Raw genomic sequence first — 18,869 nt, forward strand, 5'->3', positions numbered from 1 at the left:
AATAGAAAAATATATTCTCATAATAAAAACAATATGAAATTATAAAATACGGCATAGTCACGTTTATTATTAATTATCCCACCAACACAACTATTTTTATTGTCCATTAACATTCTCTCTATTAAAGTTTGTAAACAGTACCCATAACACACATTCATTTCTCCAAGGAGGTAAATCCCAGTGACTAAGTACCATAAAAGTATAAACAATATTTCTCAATATTCATGAGTTAGATTAATATTATATTCATTATTTATCTTAATTCATAGAAACCACAATTCTATCAAAACTAATTGTAATTTATAGCATTGACTGGGATAAATTATCTACACTTGATTACATTTTTTTTGTCAAACAAATTTTTGAAACTTGAAAACTATGATATCATTTTTGATTTATATTTTTCACGATCGTTTTAATTTTTAATTTTTAGCGTCCATTCAAGTATTTAATGAATAAATGGTTTACAAACTTAAACATCAAAATTCTAAGGTGGGTGCAGTTGGAATATTAAATATATATATATATATATTTTTTTTTATCTTGAAATTATTAATAATTTTTTGCTTTAACATCTAAAGCCATTAGAATTACATTTAATATCATACATTAAAAAATAAAAATAAATATACATATAAAAACAATACATAAAAATGATTAACTATAGTAATTATTGAAAATGTTATAGTAATTGGAGAATTTGTGTTGCTTTAAAAAAATGTATGGTGCTTACTTCATTGTCTGGATTTGGACCAAGACTTGTTCCGATGTCATGGCTTAGGTTAGGTTAGGTGTTATGTTTAGTTCTTCTCTAAGTATTTCATGTATTTTGCATTCTTTAAAGATGTGTTTGATTGTAACTGTGGTGTCACATGTTTGGCATATTGTTGGGTTGCCTTTTCCCATAAAATATCCATGTGTCATTCTTGTGTGTCCAATTCTGGCTCGATTCGGTTTTTTTTTCGTTCGCAATACTTATGTTTGGGTTTCTTTTCCATCTTTTTACGGTTTTTATTTTTATTTTTATGTTATACGTATATTATTTATATAAAACTTTGCAAGAAATTTGGAAATATTTGAAATAAAAATTGGAAATATTATAAGCATAATAAAACTGAAAAAGAGGCAAATTAAAAAAATCCTATACTTAGCCCAATCAAAAACTAATTAAATTACATTATTTGTAATTTTACTTTAAAAAATAAAAAATCATAATTTAACCTTAAGCAATATTGATTTTTTTGATCATTAAAAAAAAAAGATTTCATATAAGTAATACAGGATTGAGGCTAATATACATATTATTGTAAATTCGACTATGTATTTTTGCAATCTGTAGCCCGTAAGCGACCGTAACTGTTATATTTCTTTACAACTTATGATTAAGAAAACTAATGAATGCATTGATAATGACCAGTTTAGAGAATCAATAAGATACAGTTTATCTTTGATAACAATATAGTTACACGCTTAAGTACACTCTTTTCATTTACAAGATATAATAATAACCGATTAAAAAAAATCGTCACCTCAGGATTGTGTTGTATATATCCGTTCACAAACGGATAAAATAATACAGTGTCCACAGAAAGTTTGAGAGAGTACAGAATACTGAAGTACTATGTTTTACCCTTAGATTAAAATTAATGAAACAGAATTGATTCTTCTAAGCTCTGAACGTGAATTTGCATCGAGCTGTATATTTGTAAAACGATGAAAACACTTGAGGGTCTAGCGTAAATTTTATGAAAAACAAACGTCAAAAAATATTGATGATGAAATCAGTTATTATTATATATATATAAAAAAAAATTTAATACTTAATAATACATATGCACCAGACTTAATTACATACGTACAAATAAAATAACTATATTGTAAATAAATAAATATATTTTTGTATAGAAGCATTAAAACAAGTACCTATTCATAAGAATCTCGATGAGCGAATCATAGTTTAAATTAAACAACTCCACATCGAGATATTGAGTGTTTTCAGTTACTCAATATATGTATGTAAGGAAATTATCATATAATCGAATATGTCTCGTCGAAAAATATTATTGCTTTTAGAATATTTTCTACACAGTTTGAAGTCATTACAAAATAATCTATTTTTTTATGGTAATAGTTTTTAAGTTTTTAAATTATAATTATTTATTAGCTTGTAGGTATTTGAAATTTTGATCAGCGGTGTTGAGTGGCATAGGGGTTAGGTTAGCTGAATTAGGTATCCTGAAAAATCTACCATTCGTTCATTGATACTTTAAACATTCAAACCATATTGATTTCAAAGTTAAAAATTCGATTTTTATCTATTGAACATTTTAGAAAAATATTCTGATTAGATTAGGAAATCAATAATTTATGTTGTATTTTAAAAATATTAGAAAAGAAACGATAACTATAATAAATGGTGAAAAATATTCATTTGTTTATTTAAAATATTTTGTTTTATAATGACTTCAAATTATGTAAAAATAATATTTTTCAAACCTTAAAACTTGTGTAGAATATGGCAATAAACCTTAAAAATTGTTTAATTTATAGTTAAATATGTAGTATACCAACATTTTTGGCACGACTAAAAATTAAACATAAAATTGTATCAACCATCCTTGATTTTTATAACGTTCACACAAAATATATCGTTAATTATTCAAACTTAGGTATATATTGATATATTATTAATTTTATCAACACAACAGAACTGCGTCAACTGATTTAAATAATTAGAACTTAAGGTAAAAATGTATATATGTAAATATGGGTATTGGGTAATAAATAGCAATTAAGTAATGCACGTAAGCAATTAATGTAAATTCAAAAAAATGTAACGCCGGCTAATAATCTCGTTGTCGATTCCGCAAACAATTAATAAAAAAAATATTATTATTTATTATAGAGGTACCTAGTAGATTATAAAAAAGGTTAAAGTAAAAATATTATAATGTTATTTTTAATTAAACTCATTATGATCAGCAACACAATTTATACCTTTCTTAATAATAATTATTTTCAATATATGTACCTAGTTTTATCAAAGTAATTAAATTTAAATATTATAATAGAAGTAACAATATCTATTATATATCTTTTAATATTAATATATTATCATAATATTTCGACGATGTAAAAACCTATAATACTAATCACAATATTAAGTAGTATCATTGATTTTATAATGTATTATATTAAGATCAATCGCAGTACATTGTATTAATAATAGTATAATTGTTATGAATTTTGTAAGACCATAGTGCAGTTAGTTATGAAAACGTTTATCAACTGACTCATAATGTAGATAGGTAATGAAAATACTAATGAATTTATATTCTTTTAAAATTTACTAAAATAATAGTAGAATATATATTATATTATATATAATCGTGATTAATTTAAATTAAATTTTGTTAATTTTCTGGTTTCATAAAGTTTAGACGGTGCAGCTTAATTGAAATGTATTCTTGAAATAAACATAATTTTCTTATACATGTGGTTTTATTTGTGGTAAATAATTATATTTTTCATAATTCTAATAATCGAAACTAATAGCTACCTATAATTCTCGTAATGTGCATGTGTATTTAATTGTAAACACAATAAAAAAAAAAAAATAATTTTAACAGAATATTGTTGTAATGTAACTTGTTATAACGTTTATGTATAATATAATATAATATATATAATATAGTAATTCGTAGGAATTTTGACGATCATTTGACACTCGCGTGAATATGTAATTGTGATTCCGACATACTATAAAGCACAATACATCATACCTGTAAACAATAACTTTAAAAATAAATCGTAGATCATGATTAATGACAATACCTTAGCTATATAAATATATGTGACTAGATTCGTTAAGAATTTTGCGGTGCATCTATCGGACCTTTCCTTCGCCCATGACCTTTGTTGATCATAAATTACGTTGTATAATTTTTCCATGATTGTCATATTATTTTATTCGACGTGCAATCAGTCATTTATTTTCATTGATTGTAAAAAAGTTATTTTTAGTTAGTATATTGAAATGGTTGATAGTTACTAGTTAGCATTACAACAGCATAATATTACAATGTTTTTAAACTTAAAAATGTATTTCATAACCTAAAAAAAATTTTAAATCAACGTATGAGCTTAATAAAAATAGATAAGAAACCAAAAATGTATATTATGATGCATAGGTGCTTATGAAGCTAAGTAATAAGCGTAGGCATGCGTTATACTTATAATGTACTTACCTAATAGTGTCAAACATATAAAGAACCATATAAACGTAGGTAACCAATTGTTATCATTGTTTTTTAGATATCAATAAAAGCATTTAACAAATGCATTTATAAATGTATAATATTAAGTATATTGGTTATAATGTAAATAAAATTGTATTATTCATTAACTGTACCTACTCATTCTGAATGTGAAAAGTTAGTATACTAATAGCATATTACATAAATAGGTAGATGATGATGAACTAATATAATTAATATTTAAAATTCAAATTTGAATATAATAAACTAGGTATACGCATAATAGGTATACCTAAATGTATTTAGCTATACCAATTATAATTCGATAATACTACTAAACAGGATGTTCAAAATATATAGGTACATTTGTCAGTACAAACCGTTTCACACAAGATAAAACCACTCAAACTGTATACCAAATATAGACGAGAAAATTATTTATAAAATATCATATAATACTTTTAATAGTTTATAATATTATGTTATAACAATTTTGTAACACAAAATATTAATTAGTCAGGTACAATTGGTACGTCATTTTGAGTTACATAGATCATAAGAATAGCTATTAAAGGAGTATTTTGAATAGTATTATATATATGTATGTATATCTAAAATTTAAATTGTGCTTATAAAAATAAACACAAGTAAAAATATAATGTGTAGTATGGTACATAATTTGATGTTACAAATTTGTTATACTTTGGTTAATAGGTATACAGTTTTTTAAAATTTCGATTAAAAATAACTTTGTATAATTGAAGGAAATAGAAATAAAATATATGATAATACCTAATTTAACATTATTAGCACAATGTAAAATACTTGTTAGGTACATAGCTAAAGTCAAAACATTTAAAACAAATCAGTCATTTACATATTTATACATTTATAATACTATATTAATAATCATGATTTCATACTTTTTACAGTGAAACGGCAGTTAAAAAAAATAGCCTAAAATTATATTTCTTTCAATATTTATAGGTAGCCAGTAATATAAGATAATATGTAAAATGTAAATAAAATCATTAACATTCTGCCCACTTTTAAATTAGCATTATTTGTATAAACCATGTAAATCATAATATTATGTTTATTTGATTAGGTACGTTACATTTTTTTCATTATTCTTATCACATCTACCGTTTAATGTCGAAATTAAAATTTTTTTTGATTTACAATGTTTTAGTGAAACAATAACATTGTTCTGTATAAATGGCTTAATATAATTATTTGTTCGTGCATTCGTGTTATCTCCTCATGTGTAGAATTATCTATTCGAGTTTTGCAGTGAACTTGACTTTGCATATTATTGTTGTGAGGAGGTGATTTGTTTGATATTAGAATAGATGCTCTATCTCAGAGCTCCACCTATTCGACATTGAAACCTTGAAATTTCAAATAGGTTTTTTATGCTAACCCTTGGCGACTCGTGGTTCAGTCATATTTGATACGACACTGAGTAACATTCGCGAGATAAGAGATTAACGTATTTCACTTTTTTAAAGTGTAGACGTTTATCCAGTGATTTTTAATCGGTATTTTTGCACAGTGATTTTAAACGTTAAAAAATCATAGTTGAAAAATATTTTGATTTTGAAAAACATACGAAATTTTGTGTACTCTATTGAATAAACAATTTTTTTCTTCAGAGGACTCAACTAATTTTGGATATAATAGATTGTAGCTGAATGATTAACAGTGTTAATTCAGTGAGTATTGATTTTATATATAGAATTTACATGTATTATGTGTAATGTTTATTTTTTTTTAATATGGCATAAAAATATAAATTCCTAAGACTCCTATTTTTACTGAATACATACGTCGTAGCAGTTATTAATTAATACTTTGATTATAATATATTAAATTTTATCAATGGCTTATATCAATATTTAAGATAAGTAATTGATAAAAAGTGTAATTTTACACAATAATAATTTAAAAGACACGTATTTATATTTATTTGTATTGATGTATTAATTTCAAGTACTAATATACTAGGTACAACTTAAGTCCGTAATATTCACAAATTAACAAAGTAATAATTAAATGCCACATTTTATAATAAATATTTATTTAAATTAGGTATCTTAATAGGTAGTTAAGTTTTAAAAGTTAGATAAAATACAAATTAAAAATAATCGAAACTAAAAATTCTTTGACACAAATCTAAAAATAAAATGGTTAGAAATTCAAAAATCATTTAATGATAACGTAATTTTTTTATCTAGAACTATTTTTACTAAAACTTTTTATTATTAAAATAGAAAATTCAATTCAATCTGTATTTATTTATGCGATAAGCAAATGTGATCTACAATATGACATAGTGGAGCATTGATTGGTAAAACTTTGAATTTGAGGAGGAATAATTTATTTAAAAATTTAAATTTTAAAATCAAAAATATATCACACATTTAATGAATACGCACTAATACATGTCTTATGATTAGTCTGTAATCAAAACTATATGCCATATATAATCATAATTCCCAAACGTTGAAACATCAACAAATTATAACTAAAAATAAGTTGTACAATAAAGATTTTAGTTTGAACATTATTTTGAATTATCAATTAAATATTAAAAATTTAACCTCCTTTTTTAAAGTTGTATCAATTTTATGGAAAACTACAAAATAGTTCTTAAAATAATCTAAAAATATAAAATGTAAATAAATAATTTATCTTTAAACTTTAGTCTTGTCCTTACGAACCGTTTTGACCAAAACTTTATCTACATAAATAAAAACACACCATTTTAAAATCAAAATATTCCTGATATGGTTGGGCTTACATTGTAAATGAATGATGTCTAGTCATCAAGTAATGGACTCACTGCAATGCATATTAGTGAATTGTTTTTATTTTAAAACTGAACGTCACAATGTCATTTTATGAACAAAGTTTAGTTAACTATAATTTTGTGTTAATGTTTTTTGGGGAAATTTCCAGTAGAAAATGTTGAAGAATCTGTTTATAATTTTATTAATATATTTAGTATTTTACAAAATATTTAGAAATAGTATTCTAAATGATCCAAAAGCGTTTTCTAATCAGCGTTATAACTTATATTTGCATTTATTTATTTTAAATTAATTTCAAAAAGATTACAAGGCCCCAATGAAAAAACTTGTTTTAAAACTTAAGAAAATTGAAATAAACAGTACCTACAATGGCAGTTGAGAATCCAAACAAATACATTTTTTTTATAACTCTGACCATTATGTGTAGTAAATCGAGGTTATTTAGAATCATATCCCATAATGTGCAATAATTTATGCTTTTAAATATCAATACATATCTCAATTTTAGTCACTAATTTAATAAGTATATCTATACCTATATCTACGTTTATTTCAATATTTTCAAATCAATTGTGATTTAAACACTTAGTTTTGAATCATATTTTTCTGTGATGTAGAATTAGTAGAATTAATATAATATATGACTTATGAATAAATATTTCACACAAATATCTAAGTGTGTGTCTTGATTAAGTTTGTAGCATTAAATAATTGTTAATAATTGTTAACAATATAAATAAGTTATGATCCATTTTTTAAGTTTAATACAATATCATTAGCAAAATAATATAATATTTAAGAATTTTCAAAATAAACCTAGTAATTTGTAATCATACTAAATATATACTTTGGAACATTTTGAGTTATCAATGCTTTTTTATTCATATTAAGTTTTACAGTATCTACCTATATGCCCTATACAATACAATAAACCTAATTCTGATAAAAAATAACTAGTGTATACGAGATAAAATATGATTTTTTAATTTCGTTTAATTAACGAGCGGAATCTTCAGAATGTTACAATGAAGCGTACATTTGAAGATTAGATGAAGAGCAAATTTACGATTAGGATTTCGATAGTACTATTTCACAGTAATTTATAAATATTAATACTATAATAGTACTCAACAAATAATAATCCATAGTAAAGTATATTTTGTTCGTAGAAATTATTTTAAATTGAGTATGATTCAGATAATTTTAAATATTTTTGGTAAAAAAAAATATCTATACTATTATATATATATGGTATTATATACTGATGGAATACTTTCGGTATTAATGTTTAGATTACTTGTTGATAAAATGCGCTTGGTAACTTATAACTAAAAAAAAAGTGACAAATTAAAAAAAAAAGTTTTCAAAAAAATGCTGTCTATCTGTCTATTCAAAATGATACAGTGCAGACATTTTACTAACGCATTAAATATACTTAAAAAATTTAAAAACATATTATTAAGTACAAATCATAAATCCCTAATGAAATGTGTTATACTCAGTTTTTTTTTGGTCTGTATTCAGTGTATTATTTTGAATACACAGTAAAAACATTTTACTTACGCATTAAAATATTTATAAAAAAAAATTTAACCACTATTGAGCGCAAATCTTAAATACCTAATGTGGTATGTCACACACAGTTTTTACGATGATATAGTGATTACCTAGTAGCTATTGCAGGTATTGTGTTAGACAGTGATGTAAATGCAAAATTAAGTTTGATATTTAGAATATCACTACACTATCATTCAGATTGTATTTCTTGTTTGGTAATTTTTTTTTTTAAATATTCCAAAAAACATCATAGTGATGCAGGTGAATAAACATTGTTTACTTCAATAAACTTCTCATTAATAATTGTAATTTTTAGTATTTGCATCGAGCATCCGTCCATTCATTAATCTTCATATTTTGTGGTGTTGATAACAATTATATATTCATATGTTAAAAATGGATAATAAAACAGCCTCCTGAAGTACCACCTAATTAAAATAAACATATAACAAATTTAAACAACAAATGTATTTCTCTCCAATTCATATGATTTATAAAAATAAAATCGCGAGTTTACAGTATTATATCGTTATGTATTGTATGTAATTATGTAAATAAGTAAATCATTATCGTTACACATACAATCTATAGGTACAGACCTATAGATATGATACATCAGGTAAATTCACTTTTTGAAATTATTCAGTACAATTTCAAAATTGCGTTTTGTTATTTTTTAGTAGCTAAATACTTGCTAAAACTAATTTTGTTAAATATTGTTAATTATTTTATAAATAATTATATGCAGTTTTGTAATCTTTGACTAAAAAAAAAAATTGTTTTGAGGTATAATATTTGTTTGCAAATTTTATGAGAGTATGGGTTTTTAACTGGTGCACTTAAGTGAGTTACTTTTATATTATTACTTAATAAACTTCCGAGTTCACGGTATATATTATATATTGTAACGTGTGTAAATAAATAAATCGATAGATTATAAATTATCGATGTACCTACGTTAAATTTTAAATTAACCTAAACATGCCATTTTTAATGAACCCGCAACATCAATTAATTGTTTAGCATTATTATAGTGGTTATCACCATTGTCCTCTATCACGGATAACTACAACTTTTAATTGCCCAAGGTAAAATTAGTGCAAAGCAGTTGAATATTGCGACTATTTCCGTATGATTGAATAACTGAACAACACCACAAAAGTATTGCATCTTTCTGACGGTATTTGGTATTTACCTCGACTGCCGAACCGTGAAATTATTTCATAAATTATATACTATTGGTAGGCATCTAGTATCTGATGTATATTAAGGCTTGAATATTAGAGACGATAATTGCGTGTAATATTGCTAAGACATTTAAAAGTATGGCACAATTGATATACGACGAATTAATAACTATAATTTGGTTATACGTAGATACCGTTAATAGTTAAAAGTTTAAATGAATAAACGATGTAAGCATACGAAATAATTTAAAAATCTGATTATCGTTTACAATTATTTAAGCAATATAAAACAATTAGCTTTTATAATAATATCATTTCGTATTATGTGAATAAATATAAGTGCACGTACTTATTTATTATTTATCATAACAGAGAACAGGAATAATTTTAAATTTAAATAGAATATTGTACTTGTTCTGAAGTTGTTCATTGATATCCATAGAATAGATACTTACTATTATGATTTAGAACTTTTGTAACAGTAATAACTCAAATAATTGGTGTAGACAATCTAATTTATTATGATATCATGAATTACGATAAGTTTTAACTTTTCTCTGCTTTTTAATGCGATTTAAACTTATCCCTATAGGGATTTTAAATGTCATTTTTTAATTTTATTGTGTGTTTAATTCATATCCGTAACGATAACGCCTCTAACATGAAATTATTTTTTATTTATTAATTCTTTCTTATTTATTTCTTTTAAAATTAACTATTCGTCCACATATTCTAAAAACAGAGTAAAAAAAGCCTGAATATATTCTAATATAAGCCTATGTAGTTATTTTTTACGCTAATGAAATTATGGCTATTATTATAATACAGCATTAGGCAATAATAAATAATAATACATTTTTATACTAAATTAATTAATGACATATTTCAGAACAATGGTTTGCTTCCATTTAAAAAGCAAAAAAAAGTTTTTAAAGATAATTCCGAAATTGTTTTGTTTTAAATCTTTTTAAATAAAAGCTGAAAATTACTAATGATTAAATAGAAGAAAAAAATATACGGAAAGGAAAAAGAACAATAATTATTATAATTCATATGCAAGTAGTACTATAGTAATTGGTTTGGTATTCTTAGGCAAGAGTATATGCGAATGTGACGTAGGTATATAATGTAGTTATTTTCAACAAAAACAAAATACATAGGTAGTTAGTAATTACATAATACAATAACGTAAAATGTTTAAATAAAAAAAATACTGTTGGAACAATGTTTTCTTATTATAATTGTATCATACATTATTTTCGTCATTTGTCCGGTCATTACATTTTATATTATTTGATTACAGCTATTAATTTTTCATGAAGTATTAATTTGTATTTTTAAACGTCAATAAACATTATTAAAATATTAATATTGACCTATATATAGTTTTGATCCATATATTATACTGTCGAACAACCAACATTGTAAAATGAGGAACATATAAAATAATGTTCCGTTTAGTATACCAGCATACCATTGATATTCAGGGTCTCCACAAGGGGGGGGGGGGGGGGGGGGTCAGGAGGATCCATGGTACTGAGGCCCGAACTTTCAAGGGGCCGGGCGTTCATGCAAATAATTACTTCAATATTATATATCAGAAAATTTTTTCAAAATTAATTGTTATTTAAGAGGGGTCCGGATTTAGTTCTGTATCAGGGCCAAAAATATAATGCAGGAGGCCTGTTGGTATGGAATCATAAATTCGGAGGCTGGAGGGACAAGACAATTAAAACATATTATTTCGACATATGAGTTTTAATTGTTTTAAACCTATCTCGTCCGGTACGGACGGAGCCTAAACAACCTGGTAGGCAAAACAACTTACACGAAAGCATCCATTTAATCTGCTTATCTATGATCACGGAAACTCGAAACATGAAGCAAGATGTCCATACTCCTATTAGTTCACATTATACGAACACGATTTCGATTCTGATTCCGTCATAATACACTCATTTTCGGCGGGTCGATATTTTTTTACTTTTATCAATTTAGAAATGATGTAATTTGCTACACTGCAGATTATCAATCACCTTTCTCCTGATCACTACCTATATAATCATATAGTTTAAAATATATGCATTGTGTTAACCAAAAACGTAATATCTCCCATACGGTCATAATATTACTGCGTGTGTGTTATGAAACCTCAACGTTTAAAATAATTAATCTTCATAAAACCCATTTTCGTTCTATAATGCGTTAGCGTATTATAGCCAGGGGTCTTCAAACTACGGACCTAGAAAAAGTTTTCACCCCCCCCCCCCCTAAAGGACGGTAAATAATCTAAAAAAAATAAGTGTAATATCCAAAATATTTATCACAAGCGTGCTAATTATCACCTGTATTATGATTATATGACCAAGTATATATAACTAGTTAGAGTTCTATATAGTTCCACAGGTACTAAAAGAACTATTTTTCAATATATATATAAATATTTATACAATATGTTTCTATAAAATAATAAATTATAACATGCATATATGTACTTTTGGCCCGCTTAAAAATGTTGATACTTAATACAGCCCTTGAATAAAAAAAGTTTGGAGACCCCTGCCGTATAATAGCGTCGAATGACTATAGTATAGATGATGAATTATGATATTCATGTAGATCCCCTACAAATATCGTGTTTTATTGTAAATATGCAATTAGTTGTACCGTCTCACCACGATTCTACGTCATAATAAAGTAGGCGTACGTAGGTCATGATTTCCTAATCACCGTTATTATACAATTTAAAAGTCGTTATTATATTATCTTATGATGCAGTGAATTTTTTTTTATTCGGTAAACTCGTATATGATTTAGTCGTATAATATGAAGCGTACGGTTTGTGGTTCAGTAATATGAAATTTACTGTAAAGCAGACACATTAACATGATAGTTAAATACATATTAATTCCCTGTTAAAATTAACGTTAACTGTTTGTCTACAATACAATCGGAGACGAATTTTGAGGCAGTTTCTCATTTGCTATAATAATACAGTGTCCGTATCAGAAATATACCTTAAACGCAACTATGATATTTTGCACCATATGGCATGTGCAATAATATACTACCATATTATTGTATCGCTAGTCGACAATTGTTAAATTTATTTAACTTCGACTCCATAATGAGACTTACATAGTTGATAAATATTTTTTTTCTTTTCTGTAACTTATCCTGGAATATAACCGTAACTACCGCTAACCATATCCCTGTGATATAAATGTCCATAATATATGACTTAATAATGTGACGGTTTTAAGTGGTAGGATTAGTGACCTGGACATTTTTTCGAACAACATTTTTTACCTGTCAAGTAAATGTTTCCATATTGATCATTATATGCAACGCCTGACCAACATCAAAATATTTTATAGTAACGTAATTTTAAATGATTTGTGAAATAATATACGAGTATATGACCATGTGTATTAATAATAATATACTAACTAGAAAATATAAGACGTATTTAAATAAGTTCATCAAAATCAATAACCTTATTTGTGTTACGTAAATTTATATTTTCTAGTAGTTATTTTTAAGTTAGTATATATGTAAACATTGGTAACCAATTTATTTTTTTGAAGTTTGTATTCAAATATTTTATTAGTTTCTCAAACATCCTCCAAACAGTGACATTCGGGGTTAAAAGGACCAATATGTGGTGCAAAAACATCAGAGAAAAAAAATTAATTTTTTAGACTTTTAAAATAATTGTGGTTTTTTCTTCGTCCATTTCTTTGATAATGGAAAAAATACTATGACTGTACAGATTATTCAGTTTTACAAGGACGAAAACACAATGTGACTAATTATTTCTGGAAATAATTTATATTACAAAATATTATGGTTTATATTAAAAATTAATTATTTTACATAGAAAAAAAGAAATAAAAGTTTCAAACTTGAACAGTTTGGTAACACTCTTTTGAATTCGTGTTATGAATCAAAATTCTCCACTCGGGATTATGGAATTAAAAATGTATATTGTCATTAAAAAAATAAAACCTAAAAAAAGATAAAGATAAAAAATATTAAAATTTATAATATAATGAATGATACATAGTAAGTACTCAAAAATAATCTTACATTTTAGGTATATACGAGTATTACGAGTTATATTGTATTCATTTTAAAACTGTTTTAACAAAACGCTTGACCAAAGGTACTGATACTATTCAATTTTAAGCAGACTTTTATAATATTGACGATTATTGCGTGCAGAATTCACTATTATTAAATTATTCATATATTAATAATACAAATTTAAATGGATTATTCAATTTTACGAATTCGATAAAATTTATGTAGGTAAGATGTTACATAATGTCTATACGAGAAACATACTTTGTTTTCCGTACTGAACTTATTATGAATATAACAAAAAGGGAAAGTTCATTAAGCACCTATATTACGAAATTTATTTTTTCATTTATCTAACGACGTTATTTTCAAAATACACTGCACATATTACCTACATACCTATTTATATCTACATTAATATCACTCCATGCCACTATAATTTTTTATATATGAACGTACAACATGATATGATCAACAGTTATGACTTAACATATATTACCAACATCGTATATACAATCATTCTACAGATGCATATTTGATGATTTTATATATCGATCAATTTTTATTCAAAAATCGAAATTAGCGAAATGTAGATCTGATTTAGTCTGCGATCAATCTAAACACGATATTTAATTTAGCGTATATTTGTTTATATATATTTTTTATAACGGATTTGTTCATTATGTTGTTATATCGTATTTGAGCATTAACTTTGTACAAGTACTAAAACTAAATAATTATTTTATATTTACTATAATAACATTATAATGGCGTAGTATATAGCATATACAATAGATAAACAATATTGAATAAATATAGTAATTAGTATCTATTATATTATTATCGTAGCGCGTAGGTACATATAGGTACCTATATAATGTAATAGTATTGTCTTGAATGGGTAATTTTAAATTATTTTAAATAAATAGTGATCAATCCGCAAAGTAAAGATATTTTTTTATGCGAATGGTTAATATTGTCGTAGAAGCAATTTTAATTTGTCAATTTTTCAAATAACTGATATTCAGGTGTGACTATTTTTTACAGATACCTATTTAATGTACCTAGATAAATTGTTAATAATAAATTTAGCAATGTTTTTTCAGTGATGACTCATTAATGATATTATATTATTAATTATATGCATATATTATATGGTTCTTCACGTGCATAGAGATTAAAATCAAAAATCAAATAGATGCTATTATTTAATATTTTGTTAAAAGTGGACGGTAAATCTCACAATCAACGCAAGATATATGCATAAAGGTTCGACATATATACCTCTTACGTTAATTGCGGCAAAGATCAAGGACCTCTTGTGACGTAATAGGGTGCCTCGGCAACGATAGGGAAATAACCAGCAAGTAACGATGTAACCTGTTTGAACTCGATATAGCTACATGTACAGTACGGCGATAGAACTTGCGAGTATGCGGACATAAAAAAAATTATTATTATTTTTCCATTCGTTTTTATTATTATTATTGTTGATAACTATACAGACCACGCGTTTGACCGAGTGTGCTCTTCCCTACAATGGCCAACCGGTTTTTTTTCCGAAGAGACCTACTTAGTTGCGTAACGCGTATCCCGGGGCCTTAAATTGAAGTGAAGCTGTAGTGTAATTTGCTCGTCTGACCGACTAGGAAGGATTCCGAATGGTGGCGTGAGATTGCATCAGACCAGTTTTTCTACGAACGGAGAATAGAATACGTATAAGGAGAAATAAAAACGAAGTAAAAAAAAAAAAAAAACGGATACGCTTTCGCTTTCTGTAATACGCGACAAAAAAAATTAAAAAAAGGGTCATTCATACGCGCAGGAGTGGCTTATAATATGCTATCCCAAGTAGCCGAATTGCATTTGCGTTTATATACAGACAGACATACAGTAGTACCTATCAATGATTAACGCGTTGAACGACACATAAATAACATCAGAGCTGTAATCGAAAATAGTGGCAAAGTCATCATAGTTGAAGGGTTACGAAACGGAGGAACCTTGTGCGCTCAGCGCTAAATGACAAATGTTCGACATACCTATAGTCAGTATATCATATATTTATATTATATACATGTACTTATAAATTATATTACTCGTCGGACGTAATATGCGCGTAAAAGTTTGAACTATATCCCGTTCGTTTCCTAATGAGCTCAATAATAATTTGTAATTTATTCCATCAACGAATCGCCAGTCCCAATATAATTAACGTACACGTAGGTACTCCTCCTAGAGATCTAAACAGCCAAACGAGATCGTTTAAATCATATAACTATTCCGGTATCTGGTTACATCCAGTACCCGTCACCCGAAACCTGAACAAAATACGATTCAAAACCTTGGAGCGAGACAAATTATTATTGACAACCGTATTACAATGTTATTTATATAGATACCAAGACGCCGCGTCTTAAACTTTTCACACGAAACGTAAGACTGCAGACGAGAATAATTGAACAGTTTTCATAAGTCAGGTGATACGTGCAGAAATGCGATTTATTTTAGAGACATTAGCAACACAGATATATCGTGCACAATGATATAATATCATTATTTTAAAATATCGACTAGAGTGCGATATACACAATGATGAGATATGCTCAATGTCTTCAATAATGCTACTTCCCCAGTTTTTTTTTTTCATCGATTTTTATGATTCATAGAATTAATTTAATTCTGTATTTAGGTTGTTACATATTTCACGAAATATTACAAATACGTACCAAGCAGCAAGCTATTAATGATATTATTGATTTTATGGGAAAAAAGATTTTTTTTTGATTTTTTTGGTCTTTACCTATACTCTTAAAATAATCATTATACTTATATTAGTACCAATACCATGTTATCGACATACAATTAAATTAAATACATCGTGTATTAGGTATTGTTAGTATGTACCTACATCTACTAATTATCAGTGGATAATAAATTGAGTAGATTGCCTTATTGCTTATAGATTGTTTCATCTGATGTAGTTTTGGTATGTCTGTCCGTTTAAATAATTAAATAGACTAACTCGTTAGGAAAATCATTTTAACTATTGAAATATAATTATATACTCTATTTCAAGCTTTTAAATGATAAAGTGAAACCAGGAACCTTAAAACATTTTAGCTATGTGATTTTGGCTATTTTTTTACAACGACCTTCATAATATATTTATATTTAAAATATACCTGCCTATATTTAAAATGGATTATAGTTTTTCATAAATTTAAAAATATTTTACATTGAATTACACAAATTATTGATGTTTTGGATTAAGTTGTCTGGAAACCTACAATAATATTATTATAACAGTCACTCAATGATTATTTTTTTTAAAAACCTGTTGCTTTTAACATTATTAATTATAAAAGTGTTGAATATAATATGCTAATTTTATCAAATACATTAAAAGTATATTTTTAAAATGTTAGTTCTAATAATAATACTTATTTATAGCGTTAATATATAAATGTTTATAATGTGTATACCTACCTATAGGTACTATGATTAAAAACCACAAGTAGGTATGCATATTTCATAATAGGTAAGTAACCGAAAAATTAATATTTATATATTCATAACATTTTTCACTGTATATTATTGTTCAAAGAAAATTATTTTATTAAATGTAAACAACAGATTGTGAAACATATAGTTTTTATTAATACATGACACTTTATATGGTTTGCGAACGTCCTTCGAGCGATCAGTGCATTCTATATTCTAATTGACTTATCATAATAATATAATCCACATTGTTTTTTTTTTATATATATATATTTAGCGGAACTATAAGAATCTGTTAGATCTACAGTGGTTTTAATATTACAAAATCAGTAAAACCATTATTAAGAAACGTTATAAGATTATAATAGATATAAAATATAAATTTCATTTAAAATTAGAAATAGAACTTATCTTCTGAACTGTCAGACAAGTATTTAAAATATAATATTAGAAATATTGTTTGCGTTGTATCAATGTATTCAAAATGTTAAGCCCAATATTTAAATACAATTTAAATTTGTGTAATTTTAATTAAAATGCATACAAAAAGATTTTGTTTCAATAATATATAAATATAAATTTAAATTTAACTTTTAAGTTTTAAGCTAAATTGTTGATTTAAGCGTTTCAGTTATTGCCCCCGTGGAATTTTAAATTTAAATATTTAAAATCAAAACATTATTACGCAAAATCGGTATACTAGTAATTTGTAAAATTTGTTATGTAATCTAAAAATAAAACCTTGGGAAATGTTTACTGTATGAAATAGAATAATCGTCTACTAAAGTCTAAAATAAATAATAACATCTAGATTTTATTCTAATTAATTCTATATTTCTGTTAATAATAGCTCATTTATGTGGTATACCATAATTTAATATTAGTTCCCGCAATTTATTCTCATGAATAATATATAATTTGTTTCATAAATTAAACGATACTTTATTAAACATATATGATTACTTTTACTATTATATTTAAATTACATTTGGTACAGTATAATATCCATTTGAGTTCAACATTGTTTTCCGTCTAATAAAAGTAAACGATGATGATTTACAAGCACTCCCACAAATACGGAAATCGTCACTCGATATATTAATTTTTTTATTTCAGTCGTAAACGTTATTACATTGCGAGTAAGTAAAACAGATTAATAGTTCGTTTAATTTTTCATTTTTACTGTACTTAGTACTCGCTGATTATCTGACAAGATGTATTATGTTGTATATTTTTTATAGGTGCCTACCTAAAAGTCTTGATACAATTTTAAGGTACCTATAATTGACATATTACGTTTATGTAACTATATACCTACCTACTCGTTTTTATTTACAAAATTGTTACATTCAATATTTAAATCATGTGATATCTTATTACACCTCTGGGTAGATAGTTAACCTATATTTTATAATAATAGCTGAATATAATGTCACCAGTAAAGATGTTACTTCATATTAATTATAATG

At 25.5% G+C, this 18,869-nt stretch overlaps 1 protein-coding gene across 1 annotated transcript in view; it reads left to right on the forward strand.

Annotated features, from left to right (window-relative positions):
- The first annotated feature begins 5,710 nt into the window (after positions 1-5,710).
- LOC107170334 (scavenger receptor class B member 1-like) overlaps positions 5,711-18,869 on the forward strand; it is a 43,717-nt gene continuing 30,558 nt past the window's right edge. The window contains exon 1 of the mRNA XM_089220451.1: positions 5,711-5,971. The gene's annotated coding sequence lies outside the window, so the exon portion shown is untranslated. The remainder of the gene's footprint in view (positions 5,972-18,869) is intronic.

The sequence above is a fragment of the Diuraphis noxia genome, unplaced genomic scaffold (genome assembly GCF_037042655.1).
Source record: "Diuraphis noxia isolate RWA-SAM2 unplaced genomic scaffold, SU_Dnox_SAM2 contig0002, whole genome shotgun sequence".
In the NCBI taxonomy this organism is placed as follows: domain Eukaryota; kingdom Metazoa; phylum Arthropoda; class Insecta; order Hemiptera; family Aphididae; genus Diuraphis; species Diuraphis noxia.